This window comes from Eleutherodactylus coqui, chromosome 1 (assembly GCF_035609145.1).
Source record: "Eleutherodactylus coqui strain aEleCoq1 chromosome 1, aEleCoq1.hap1, whole genome shotgun sequence".
NCBI lineage: Eukaryota > Metazoa > Chordata > Amphibia > Anura > Eleutherodactylidae > Eleutherodactylus > Eleutherodactylus coqui.
In genome coordinates, this window is record NC_089837.1 from 429,285,706 (window position 1) to 429,299,649 (window position 13,944).

Genomic DNA, 13,944 nt, shown 5'->3' on the forward strand with positions numbered 1-13,944 from the left:
ATTGGTATTTCTTCCATGGCCGCTGAAGCCTGTGAGTGGCTGAGTAGTCACGTGCAAAAGAGCGGCACACAACCGGCAGCTGCTTCTTCTAGGTTTTGTGTGGTGGGCATCGGGGCTGCCGGCACAGGTAAATATTGAATTTTGCTTGGTTTTAATCTGGTTTAACCTTCTATGTCCTGGAAACTCCCTTTATTAGTGAAGACTTTTAAACCCTTTCTATTTTCTTAGGAAATTTTTTAAAATAAAAAGTACTTTTTATGGGTAGCAAGTGCACCTTAAGAGGTCGCTGTATCACTGCCAGTGGTAGCGTAAGAGTCCAGGCATTTGAGTGGGTAAGCTACACCTTTGTACAGCTGTTGCAGAGAATATTAACACAATGTGGGTGTAAAGCTTGATGTATGCAGGAAAGGTCATTGGTGCCTCTTCAGTTATTAAAAACCCTTTCCAATCCACTGTCTGACGTCTTCCTACATTCTGATTGAAGCTTGTACAGCTCCAATGTCAGAAGACGTCCGACAGGGTATTCTTACTGTCTATTGCCAGCCACTCCGCTGTCGGGGCCTCTCTGGCGCACACACCTTGGCTTTAGCCAGCAGATGGCACTGTTGTATAACAGCAAAAAGAGAAAGCCTTTCAGGAAACCCTGAATCCAATATTGGATTGGAAAGAGTTAAGAAGATTCTGTGTGGATGTTAGTCTGCAGTACCAAATGCTTATAGAGAAAAAGGAAACCTTTCAAGATTGCAGGTTCTTACAGCCGCCACCCCCTCCCCCCATGTTCAGCATATTGTTATCCAACAGCTCACAGATTTTGAAAGTTTTTTGTCCCCTTCATAACGGATGATTTTGTGTATTAGAACATCCCTGTTTTCTGGAAAAGCAGGCCAATCTTTGATGTGCAATATTTCTACTTTATTGAAGCGCATGTTGTGTTTTTGTGGGGTAACTTATCACACAAAGCCTATAATAAAGGGGTTACCAGTGCACTACTTTAATACTGTATATGTTTGAAAGCTAAATCTCTCACTGTTATGCAGTTGATCTGCAGATTTGTATATTATGTTTCAGCACTGTATCGACATATATAAAGTTTTATGAAACTATATGTATGTAATATTGACTTTTTAAAATCTGGATGTTCATTTTCAGTGTTAAGAGATGTGAGCATTTTGCTTCTGTCCATTTACTATAAATTGATATTGCCTCACTAAATATGAATTTGCTGGTATTTATTCTGAACGGTTGCTGTGACCATGTCATGTAATTGTTTCATCGGATTCTTCTTCCCGCAGGCTGCTTTTATAGAGTGCTCAGTGGAGCATTATGCATTAGGCTCACAAATATCCAACGCGGCCAGTAAAATAACCATTTCATGACTGCCATCGCAGAGCTTCATATTACTTCTCACTGACAAACGACCGTTGTTCTAGGGGCGCCCTCACTATTACACATTGATTACACCAAATGGATAATGTGTATTCTGATATTATTGTGCACGGCCGTGACTTATTGTAACTTCTTCCTGCATTTATGGACCGCTTCCTATTGCACCAATAGGAGTAGCTTGGGAAGCCCCAACTGTATGTCTAAATTTTTGTTAAAACATATCACATTATCCCGCTCGACTGATCGGTCGCGGTCCTGGGCTACAGACCCCAGCCAATCAACTATTTATGACCTATCCTGATGATAGGTGATCAATAGTATTTCACTGGAAACCCCTTTTATTTACCATAGAATAGCCCTTTACTACGGTAAGAGTTCATACTTTTTTACTATGCAGTCTTTGTATATTCTTCTGGACTTTAATATACATTATTCATTATTATGATTCTAGAATAAATCCAATGAAACCCTCGATTCCTGGGAAGCTTTGCACCAGCCAGTGGTATGCCATCACAGATTTGTAGTACAGTGCAGCTATATTATGTCCTTTACATGTCCCGTTGACACTGACGGCTCTTAAAATGATGACCCTTATTTTGTTTGTATGTAAAACAAATATAATTTACTGATAAACGAATGACTTAGAGGCTGCATGGCCATTGCAATAGATTTACCTACTAACCTATAACATTCCCCATGATCTTTTAATAGGTTCTCCAAATATCAAGCTCAGCTCTGCCGCATCTAATGTTCTCCTGTTTACAGAGAGCCTGATAGTAACAGTGCCTTCGCATTAACACTGCCGCTTATCGGTCACATTTTAGTGGAGCAGTTAACTGGCTATATTCCTAATTTTTCATAAAGAAACATTAAAATATTGATTTCCCTGACTCAAGGCCCATTTAGACGGGACGATTGTCGGGCAAACGATGCCCGACGCTCGTCCCCGCACATACCAGCTCTCGTGCTGCTGCATGGTATCTAGTATCTCTTACAGTGGGGCGGCTGCAGGAGATTTCTCCCCTTGCACTCTCCCTAGTATGTGCGCGGACGAGTGTTGGGCACCATTGGCCTGACATTCGTCCCGTCTAAATGGGCCTTAAGGCTGCCTGCACACGAGCGGAAATCCCGCCGCGGGATTTCCGCCGCTGAAAGTTTGCATAGGAGTGCATTACAATACGCACTCCCATGCAGACGGCCGCGGTTTGGCCGCGCGAAATCTCGCGCGGCAAACAAACCGCGGCATGTCCTAATTTTCTGCAGGGCACGCACTCACCTGGCCGTCGGCTCCGGTCTGCGCATGCGCCGGCTGCGCGGCAGCCGGCACATGAAAGAGCCGGGGGCCGCCAGGCGCGGGTGAGTACGCGCTCATCCCTGCAGGCGCTCGGGTCGGATCGCGCCGCGAGAATTCTCGCTGCCGGATCCGACCTGCTCGTCTGCAGGCGGCCTAAGGGTGCTGCACATGCAGATCTTGTTCAGGTTTTTTTATGCATTTTTTTAAGTGAAAACCAAGAGTGGATTCAAAAATGAGACATCGTATCTGTTCTGTATACTTTCTTTACTTTCATGATCCACACCTGTCTGCTTCAATTAGGGCATCAAAAGGCCTGAACAAAACCTTCATATGTGACAGCACCCTATAGGGTAAGAGATAATCTAAGGGCCCATTCTCATTGGTGTATGGAAGTTGCGTCCTGAGATTCTTGGGTGCAAATCGCATCGGACAGCACACGGACAATTGTCTATGTGCTGCCTGATACCTACGGGCAGACATTGTATGTCCCATTCTGGTCTGTGATATGGACCAGAATAGGACATACTGTTAATTTTTTTTTGCCCCACAGGGACTATCAGTCCATGTGAAAAAAAAAACCGGCCATGTGAATAGCCTAATTCACTATAATGGGTCTATGTGCTTTCTGTGAAATACGTGGACAGCACATGGGTGGGAAATACACCTGCGTGAATCTGTCCTTAGCAAGCAAGCAATCTAAAGGAACACAAATAGCCAGCAGTTCTGTATATTCAGCCTACATAGGATTTCAGATATATATAATGTCAAGACATACAGGAAATGTAGAAAAATCTGCTAAGCTCTGTAGATGGTGGGAGAGATTTAAAGATCCTGTGACCTACCAATAAGGTATCTCTAGTTTTTGTTTTTGTTTTTTTCTTCATGTTTGGTTTCCTGCGCTGCCACATCATGTGATGCACAAAAACCCAAGATAAGCCCAAAGTTGTTGTTGCGGTATCTGCATCTGCTAATGGTGCTGAAGTTTGTAATCTACTCTCAAAAGTTTCATACAGCTTGTATTAACTATTTGCTCAAGGGAAAAGTGATAGTTTAACTTTTTCTAATAACATTTCTTATGTTTTAAATTTCTTTCTCATTGATCAGCTGCGTTTCTAAAGTACTGAAAAAGGTGTGAGCGTCACGTTGTGTTTTACAGAAAGACACCTACATGACCGGATATGTAATCTACTGCATCTGCCAGGTTTACAGCTCTGCACCAGATAGTTAATGATCAAGTAATTGGACATTCAGTAAGTGGTAGTGTAGACAGACCTCTCTAAAGTTAAAAGTTAAAGAAAGTCTTATTTCCTCTGATTGAGTAGAGAAACGGTTCTAAAAATGAAATGAAGGGTTTGCTCACACGGCGGTGTGTCATTCATTATGCGCATGTGCTACATGGTGCTAAAAGCCCATTGATTTCTACTGGGCCTCTCACACCCGTGTTTTTTTTTTTCCATGCGCATATAATAAAAACCACAGGATGTCCTATTTTGGACTAATATAGGCTATGGGGACCTTACATATGCAGCAAAGGGTGTATACTGCCTATTTTATGTGCGACACATACGCCCATGTGAGTGGGTCTTGAATGTTTTTGTTTTGTTCCCCATTGTTTTCAATGGGTTTTCATTAAGAATGGAAAAAATATTTCTATTTGATTCTGTTCTTTCATTCCCATTTTCCAAATGGAACAAATAGCGGACTGCGCCAATCTCCACAAAACATGACGTTATAATGTTATAATAACCACTTGCCAAATTAAATTGACCCAACATATTTACTAAAGGGTAACTAACATGAAAAACATCTGTCATGTCATAGCAGCACATCAAACTTTTTAATTGGGGACTGTATTCTGAAACCCCCACCAAACACTGAAACGAAGGGGCAGAAGTGCATAGTGACGTGCCCTCATAGTTGTTTTGAGCTTTGCTTGGCTCTCCTCAGCTAGGAAAGCCAAGTATGAAAGCGTATACATGTACTTTCTATGGCTCTGTACACTGGTCTGCCCATCACCGCTGAGCACTCTGCAATCAGTGGGGGTCTCAGGACTCGAACCCCACCAGTCACAACTTTTGATCTAGTGCTGCGACTTGTTACACATTTTTAAAATATTAGTTGCCCTTTAAAGGTTCAACAAATGACCCAAAGGGTGTGTGCCTATTTGGCAAGCTCAATGACATAAAATTGTTCGTTATCTGTAAACCTGTCCTATTATGTCAGAGTAGCTTGTAGCTTCATTACATCTACACTAATGTATGTCTAAAAAGCGCCCTGGCCGTATTCTGAGCAGCACCATAGGTGAATCTGCCTTTGTCTTTTTAGTTATTGCAACAAAAAGTATTCCCACTGTACAGAAGTACTCGTATGCAAATGTTCTTCTTTAATTAGCGCTTCCTAGTATTTTTGATGACTGTTGAAATATATGGGGAAAAAAAAAATTTTTAATCATAAAACCAAAAACAGCCATGTTGAAATTACAGCTAGAGACTGTCGATAAGTATTTCTAGACTAGACTGTACTATCATATTCGTGTTCTTTCACAATCTGTATGAATCTGCAAAAAGTATGTAAAATGCGCCATCAAATGGCGTATTACTGATATATTGTTCCCTCAAGGTATCCCTGTACAAAAGCACCATATGGCAGCATAGTTTTTCGAGCTCTATAAAAGTGCTGCCATCCAGGATTGTTACACGTGGCTTCACCATGTGCTTGAAGGATCCGCGAGAAGCCCAATCCCCACTGTAGACACCTTAGATGCCGCAATGAATATTGATCACAGCATGTATAGAATTAAGAGGGAGGGGGCTCCCTCTGTGATGTCATTTGTCCTCCGCCATTTTGGCAGAGGGCCGATGGGTTGGCATGGCAACCAGAGCCTTCAGGTGTGCCATGGCTTTCAGTGTAAATAAATACACTGCAGCGTGGAGGAACTACAGTGTGTTATCTGAGAAATCCTAAAAATTTTTTTTTTTTTAATTCCAGTTAAGGAAACTGTTTTGCGCACTTTTCTTATTAAAAAAAAGTTTTAAAAAGGCCATATGTTTGGTATCACCGCATCCGCAATGTCCCATACAATAAAAAGAAAACCCTTTTTATCCCGCAAAGCAAAGGCTATAGCAAAAAAGAGCCAAAATAAGTGTTATGAGTCTTGGAATGCTCCAATGCAGAAAAAAAATATTTTCCAAAAAAAGGAGTTTCGTTGTATGAAACTGAAAAACCTATACGCATAATTTTCATATTGTCATAATTGTATCCATCCACAGAAAAGTTATCATGTCATTTATACTCTAAAGTGAACAACCTAAGAAATGGCAGAATTGCTGCATTTTTTCACTCTGCTATATGTACCCCACAATGGTACCGATTTAAAAACTACAGCTTCCCTCGCAATAGACAAGCTATGAGTTATGACTTTTGAAAACTGCAGTTGAACATTCCAAATAATCATTGCATCTAGAGATGAGCGAGCGTACTCGGAACAGCACTACTCGCTCGAGTAATTTGCTTTATCCGAGTATCGCTGTGCTCGTCCCTGAAGATTCGGGTGCCGGCACGGAGCGGGGAGCTGCAGGGGAGAGCGGGGAGGAACGGAGGTAAGATCTTTCTCTCCCTCTCTCCCGCCCGCTCTCCCCTGCTCCCCGCTGCGACTCACCTGTCAGCCGCAGCGGCACCCAAATCTTCAGGGACGAGCGCAGCGATACTCGGATAAAGCAAATTACTCGAGCGAGTAGTGCTTTTCCGAGTACGCTCGCTCATCTCTAATTGCATCCTTAGGTCCAAAGTAGTTCATGTCTTTAAGGGGTTAAGGTTCAGTGCTGTGCCTGGTAAACACTGAAGGGGATGCGATAATTGCGAGGAGCTCCATGGCCATTTCAAACAGCGGATTGGTGGGGATCTGACTCAGCACCCCCACTTATCTAATATTGATGGCTTATCCTAAGCATGGGCCATCCATTTTAAGGAATAGTTTAATGTCAAGTGTGATCGATGGAAGTTTGGTTTATTTACAATGGAAAGGCAGCTGTACATAGGTGGGCAGTGTAAAAAATGCTCTTGTGGAAAATCCCTTTATCATACGCAAGTCCATGCTTGGAATAAGTAAAAATCAAACTAAATCCTGCAACTCCATGCCACTCTATGCCCAATTTTCCCTTACATTAAGTAACTGTTCGTTAGAACTGAAGGGCCAACATAGCACAAAAATAAATTATTTTCCAGTGTTACCGTGTAATTTTTTATGCATTGCCGAGCCTAAGGAGGTATTTTATAGAAGTCAGTGAAATGATGCCTTTCCTTCCTTATGTACGCAGGAACCAAAGTTGAGTGTTTATGAAGGTTCTATCAATCAATCATGGCAGGACATGGGTTTATAACTTCTTCTCGTATTTACAGTGAAGTATTGGGAATGTGACTACAGCCAGCCGTGATGTATCTGGTGCGTTTCATCCTATTGGGGTGAAGGATTGATGTAGGTGTTTGGCAGGATAAGGGATCGGTCTATACAATAGATGTTGTCTTCATTACTGTAACCTGCTCCTGCATTGTTATAAGCTGTAATCCAACCGAACGCTCCTAAGCTACTGAGTACCCACTGATGCTGGTATTCCACACCTTCTAGAAAACCAAAATGCTGTATAAATGGTTGCTGACCGTTGCACAACTACAAACCAAATTTGCCAACCGTGTAATAAAGCATATAGCGTACCTTTTTGGCTTTGCTTAGATATGGTGTCCAGAATAACGTGAGTTTTGTTTACATACTGTTTACAGTGGCACAGTTTTTATTCTTTAATAGACTGTATACAAGTTTAAGGTATTTATTACATACAATGAAACAATGTTTTGTGGTTCCACATTTGGAATATAATGTTACATTTCCCTGTACAGATATTGGGTGGCTTTGTAAACATAGCTAGCAATTTTTATGACTACTGAGTGACCAGTTTTCTGTGCCTTTTTGTTGGATGAAGCCTAACCTATTTATTATTATTGTATGGAAGTCACTGAGATGTGTATTTTTGTTCATTGATGGAGGCCATGGTTGCTTTTTTTTTGTTGTACACAATTGAGCTGCTGCCTTTTGTTAGGCACTCAGTTGAGATCTTCCTTCTCAAATAAACATAATACATTCACTGTATGGAATGACCCCTGTGTGTGTTTGTGCCTGGATAATTGACTTGGGAGGAAAATTATGGAAAATCTTCACTCACATTTCAATGTAAAACTAGTATAGCAACAACAGTCTTGTAACTACTAGTTACATTACATGCAACACAACTTAAGCCTTTCCAATCCACTGTCTGACCTGTGAAGACATTATGATTTAAGGCTGTACAGTTTCGATGTTGGAAGACATCTGTCGGGGGTTTTCTTACTGTATATTGCCAGCCTCTCTGCTGTCAGAGCCTATCCAACGTGTCACCTCATGCAGTACTGGCTTTAGCCAGCAGATAGCGCCATTGTATAACAGCAGAAAAAGAGTAAGCCCCCTAGGAAAACCAGGATACAAATTGGACTGGAAACGGTTAAGGGTCTACAGAAAGTGGCACAAGAAAATAAATACGTGACATTGTGACACAGTTGTGCTTTGTATACAGTAAGGCTGCAGTCACACTTCAGTTATGACAGTCAGTTAGAACTTAGTCTCTGTTTCAGTTTTGGAACAAAGAAACTGAATTAAAATAGAAACGTTTCCATCTTTTTCCCCATTAGATTTGAATGGGTTTAAAAAATAAAAACTGAAAGTTTTCAGTTTGCTTCTGCTCCTTTGCGCTAATCCATTAAAAAATGGGAACTTAGTCTGCAGCACTATCATAGGTTTACATTTTTCTTTAACTGAACCAATGACAGAAGTAAACTGAAAGCTTTCTGTTCTTTTCCATTTTACTTAAGGGGAACCTGTCACCAGGTATGAGCACCGTAAACTAAGTTAGGGTGCTCATATGGCAGGTTCCTTGCAATCTGGGGAGGTATTACTTATACTTACCCGACTCCCAGATCCAGTGCTGTCACCCACGAAAGTCAATGCGGACTGTGCAGCCTCACCACTGGCTGTGCGCAGGCACTCCTAGCACATAGAGAAATACCTCCCTGGACTCCAGATAACCCGCTGTATGAGCACCATAACTTAGTTAGTGGTGACAAGTTCCCGTTAAACGCATTAAATAAAAGGGGAATAACAAAACTCTTCCATTTTAATTCCCTTTTTACCACTTTTCAAAAGTAGTAGGAAGACAAGGTAATTGTCACACATTTTGATGCAAAACATGGCATACAACAAAATTTGTGACTTCAAGGAAAATGTTAGCTAACTCTTCGTCAAAGCGCTAAAACTTACCAACCTTACTTCTATCTAAGACTCCTAATATGTCAGACCTACAAGTAATCAATAGTAGTTCCTTGGCAGTACCTTGGGCTGTCTATTTTCTGCCTGGCCCATTCTCTACCCACCAAGTTTAACCATCCAGAAATACAACAGCGTAGCTTCTGGCAGTTCTTATTATTTTAGCAGTTGTACAAAATCAATTTGCATCCTCTGGAATGGATACAGAACTTTTTACAGCTGTTTCTGAGGTATCTTTATCTGTTTCCCAACATTAAACTTTTGAAATGATTGACAATTAAAGTAAAACTGGGCCATCCCAATGATGCTGTATAAAGTCAATCATCCCTCCTTTTGAGACATGTCGCACCACACGACATAGAAGCCAGGTAGTGAAATAACGACCTTGGAACAACAGGGCAGAACACATTGGAGCTGGTACACTCCTCCTGTAATCTTTGCTCAACTGCCAAGGCATTTGGCTGAAGATCAAAGAGACCTTTCAAGGAACGTTTTATGTACCCAATAAGGCCTCTCTATACAATATATTTAAAAAATATATTATTCTTTGCCTGTATACATTTTCAAGATGATATAATCATATTTCTTCGATTGTTATCCACGCTTAAAATATGTTGGTATAAATATAATTTGTTAGTGAACCATATAATGAAATAACCCTAGAATGTTGTTTGTAAATGTTAATTAGTTCTTGTCTTGATTGATTACACAGCTGTCAATATTGTGACATTTCATTCAAACACACATGTAGTAACCCAACTGGACTAGTTACACAAAGTAATACAAGGAATATATGCTACATCTGACATATATCCAAACCAACGAATGCTGACTATGTTGGTACTTTTGATGTACCGCATACAGAGTGGGTCCAAAAAGTCCTCAGACCCTTTCACTTTTTTACATATTGTTATGTCGTGGCCTTGGGCAAATTGAAAAAAAATAATAATTTACCCCCATCATTCTGCACTTTGTACCCTATAAATGACAAAATGAAATCAAAATGTTTAGAAATCTATGTAAATAAAAAAAAATATATATTAAAAACTAACACTTTGCATTGACATTCAGACCTTGTACTCAGTACTTAGTTAAAGCACTTAGAAGCAGCAATTACAGCCTCCAGTCGTCTTGGATACGATGCCACAAGGTTTGCACATCTGGAATCGATATTTTCTGCCATTCTTCTCTGCAGACCCTCTAACGCTGAGTCAGGTTGGATGGGACCATCTGTCGGCAGCTATTTTCAGGTCTCTCCAGAAATGTTCACACGATCCTGTCTCTCAGCTCTACAGACAGCTCATTCCTTCTCATGGCTTGGTTTTGGCTCTGGTGCATTGTAAGACCGTATATAGACAGGGGTGGGTCTTTTAAAATGATGTCCAATCAAGGTATAGAAACATCTCAGGAACTTATCAATCCAAAAAAATGCTATCACTTTTTTTTTTAATTTACAAAGCTTTCTGACATTTTGTTTTTACTTTGCCATTATGGGGTATTGAGTGCAGAATGATGGGGGAAAAACTTATTGTTTTAATTAATTTTGCAAAAGATCAGAATATAACAAAATGGAAAAAAGTGAGAGACTGAAGACTTTCCAGACTCACTGTATCACTAGTGCTAAGTACATGCTTAACATTCAAAAATGTAGACATGTAATAATACAATACAGATGGGAACATTGTTCATCACTAGAGTTGAGCGAACATGCTCGTCCACGCTTGATGCATGTTTGAGTATTAGCATACTCTATGGTGCTCGTTACTTCAGTGAGTACCGCGCCGTGTTCAACCCCTCCCTGCATTACCACTGCCTGCTGTGACGTGCAAGCGTGTGCACGTCCACAGCAGTATGTGGCGGGAGAGAGAGAGAGAGAGAAAAAAAAAAACCCGGCACCCAGCGGGTGAATTGCAAAAATGCTCAGGTCTCCCATAGACTTCAATGGGGTTCGTTATTCGAATAAAGCTCTTGAATATTACAAAAAGCTTGACTCGAATTAACGAGCACCCGAGCATTTTGGTGCTCGCTCATCTCTATTCATCACACTTGTCATAATTAAGGCTCACGAGCCATGAAGCAACCTGACAGGCATCACTCAGCCTGCAGCGCCAGTGTGGCAGTGGTAGAGTCTATGATCGCTTACCTCTCTTCTCCGGCGTCTGCGTATGCCATCCTTTATGGGGAGCGGTCACAAACCCTGCACTCCCGCCACCGAACTGGTGCTGCAGGCTCAGTGAGTGGGATGCTACCTAGCCATGAGCCAAAACAGGGCGGTCGCTCTTACTACTGGGGCCACTTTGGTGGACTGTATTATTGGGGTCACTATTACTACTTGGACCACTATTACTATATAGTATTATAATTACAATCAGCCTTTTGAAAGCTACCAAAAGCTGACGTGGCCCTCGGTAAAATAAGCTAGACACCCCTATTGTACATCATAGAATTTCACACATTAAAAATATACACAAACATAACACATTATTCATCATATATTTATAAATGGCTGAAATATTTTCTTTTTACTCCAACAAATAAGCAGAATCTTAGTTGCATCCCTACTTAAGTAAATATGTTTTTGATGAGTGAAAACTCACATCTCGCTCACTACAGTTCATACATTCGATGTGTTCTTGATCTAAGATCATTCATGCTGCACTGCACATATAGTAAAGAATATTTCTATACACAATTTATACATCTTCCACAATGCCTGGGGGTAAAAAAAATGTCAACAACACATCCAGTACACTCCCATCTAACTGCTTAACCTGGCGATAAAGGGACACAATTCAAAATATTCATTTCTCTCCTCTACATGCTACCGGTAGTTCATCATATCCTGCAATGGACTAATTCTAACACAATGCAAAAGGTGAAAGGTTCTGAAGACTTTTCAGACCCCTTGTATCACTGGTACAAAGTACATGTTTGACATACAAAAATGTAGACCTGTAATCATACAATTCAGATGGGAACACTGTACATCACACATGCCAAACGTAAGGTCCGCGGGATAACTCATTTTACGAGGCCCACCGGCCATACAGAAACCTAAGTGGAATTACACTTACTCAGCCTGCAGGTCCAGTGTGGTGACAGTAGTGCGGAGTCTGTCACCACAGATTTTTGTCATTTAGTAGCTTAACAGGTAGTGTGGCCAGGATGAACACAAAACGGCCTTGGTAACCGCCTTTCCATTTGTAATATCCCCTTTATGACAGCATGCACTATTAGGACCCTTTGTGGTTTATCCTTGATCCTTTCTACTGGCCCTAACGTAGTTTGCCTTGCCCTTTTTATATTGTCTGTCAGTGGGATTTTTAATATTCTTTTTTCACTAATACCTTTATGCAAACCCCCCATTTACACATCCACTAACATGGCATCCTTGGAACGTTCTTCCAAAGCATCAGTACCTTCACAGGAGCCCACTACTTTTAGGCCTCATGTCCACGGGCTTAAAATCTGCAGCGTTTCTCCCGCACGCGGATCCGCACCCCGTAGGGATGCATTGGACACCCGCAGGTAGTTAAATACCTGCGGATGTCATATTTCCCCTCAGGCGCGGATCCGCGTGCGGGGAAAAAAATGGACATGCTCCATTTTCGTGCGGGTCTCCCGCGGGGACGGCTCCCGCAGGCTTCTATTGAAGCCTTTGGAAGCCGTCCGGATCCACGGGACACCCATACCAGAAATAAACTCACCTGCTCCGGACGATGCGGTTCTTCCCTTCTTAGCGGCCAGATCTTCTTTCTACGGCCCGGCACATGCACGCGGCACGATGCTGGCGTACCGAGCACATCCGCCGGGCCAAAGAAAGAAGATCCGGCCGTGAAGGAAGGAAGATCCGCATTGTCCGGAGCAGGTGAGTTTATTCTGATTTTCCCCATGGACATGAGGCCTTATGAACCTCTTTGCATATTCAGCTATCCCCTCTTTTGGCCCTAGTACTACTTCAGACAGTACGAGCCAGAGCACAGTAGCAATCCACCCTTTTGTTGGCTGGGGTCCTAGGCTTCCGGCACTGCCGATATTGCCTACATCCAAATGTGCGCACTACCAATGCAAAACTGCGGAAGGGTCTGACGACCAGCAACATGCCAGCGTTTCATTAATTTTACTACCTCATTGAATGAGACAAAGGTTGATTATGAAATGAAGAGCCACTAGGATCGAGTGGCATGGGATAGAAAGCATTCTCTGCTAAAAGAAGGATATGAACTAAAAATAAGACAGGAGCAAGCACGACCTGATGCAAAGGTGAGAAACTTTTATTCTTTGGTTAATTAACAAGGAAGTTTATACTATATTGTGTTTTGAGGCAACATTAGTGACAAATGGGGCTGTAATACTAACAACTGTGGAGAGCCCAAGACTGCTTACTGAAACACAACTTAGAGACCGCTTACTGCCTGTCCAAGATCCTCATAATGTGTGTGTTGTCACAACCTCACACTTTTTTAGTTGTTCGTACACACAGACTCTGTCACCATATTTTTGTAGCCCTCCCTGAGAGCACTATATGATAGTGCCTGTCACAATGATCACAGTGATGTGTCTTCTGTATGTATCTGTGCAGAATTTTGGGAGAAACTTGCATTTAATTAGTAGCAGCCAGACACAGAACTAGTCCTGCATATTCATGAGCTGCAGACTGGCCACACCCACCCCACCTACCAGCCAATGATTGGCAGCTGTCTCTCTATGCACACTAATATGCAATCAGTGGTCAGTCATTGGCTGGAGGAGAGGTGGCACGGGTGTAGCTGGCCTGTAGCCCATAAATATGCAGAACTACTTTAAGTAGTCCTCTATGCATGTGCTGCTACTGATAAAATGCAATTTCTCCAAAACTACTGCACAGATACACACAGCAGACATATCACTGCAGTCAGTGTAACTGTCACTACCT

At 41.8% G+C, this 13,944-nt stretch overlaps 1 long non-coding RNA gene across 1 annotated transcript; it reads left to right on the forward strand.

The window, feature by feature from the left end:
• Nucleotides 1–67: 67 nt before the first annotated feature.
• On the forward strand, nucleotides 68–7,823 carry LOC136580814 (uncharacterized). The gene is made up of 2 exons (XR_010787014.1): nucleotides 68–2,490; nucleotides 2,839–7,823. It is a non-coding gene; the product is annotated as an uncharacterized lncRNA (long non-coding RNA).
• The last annotated feature ends 6,121 nt before the right edge of the window (nucleotides 7,824–13,944 follow it).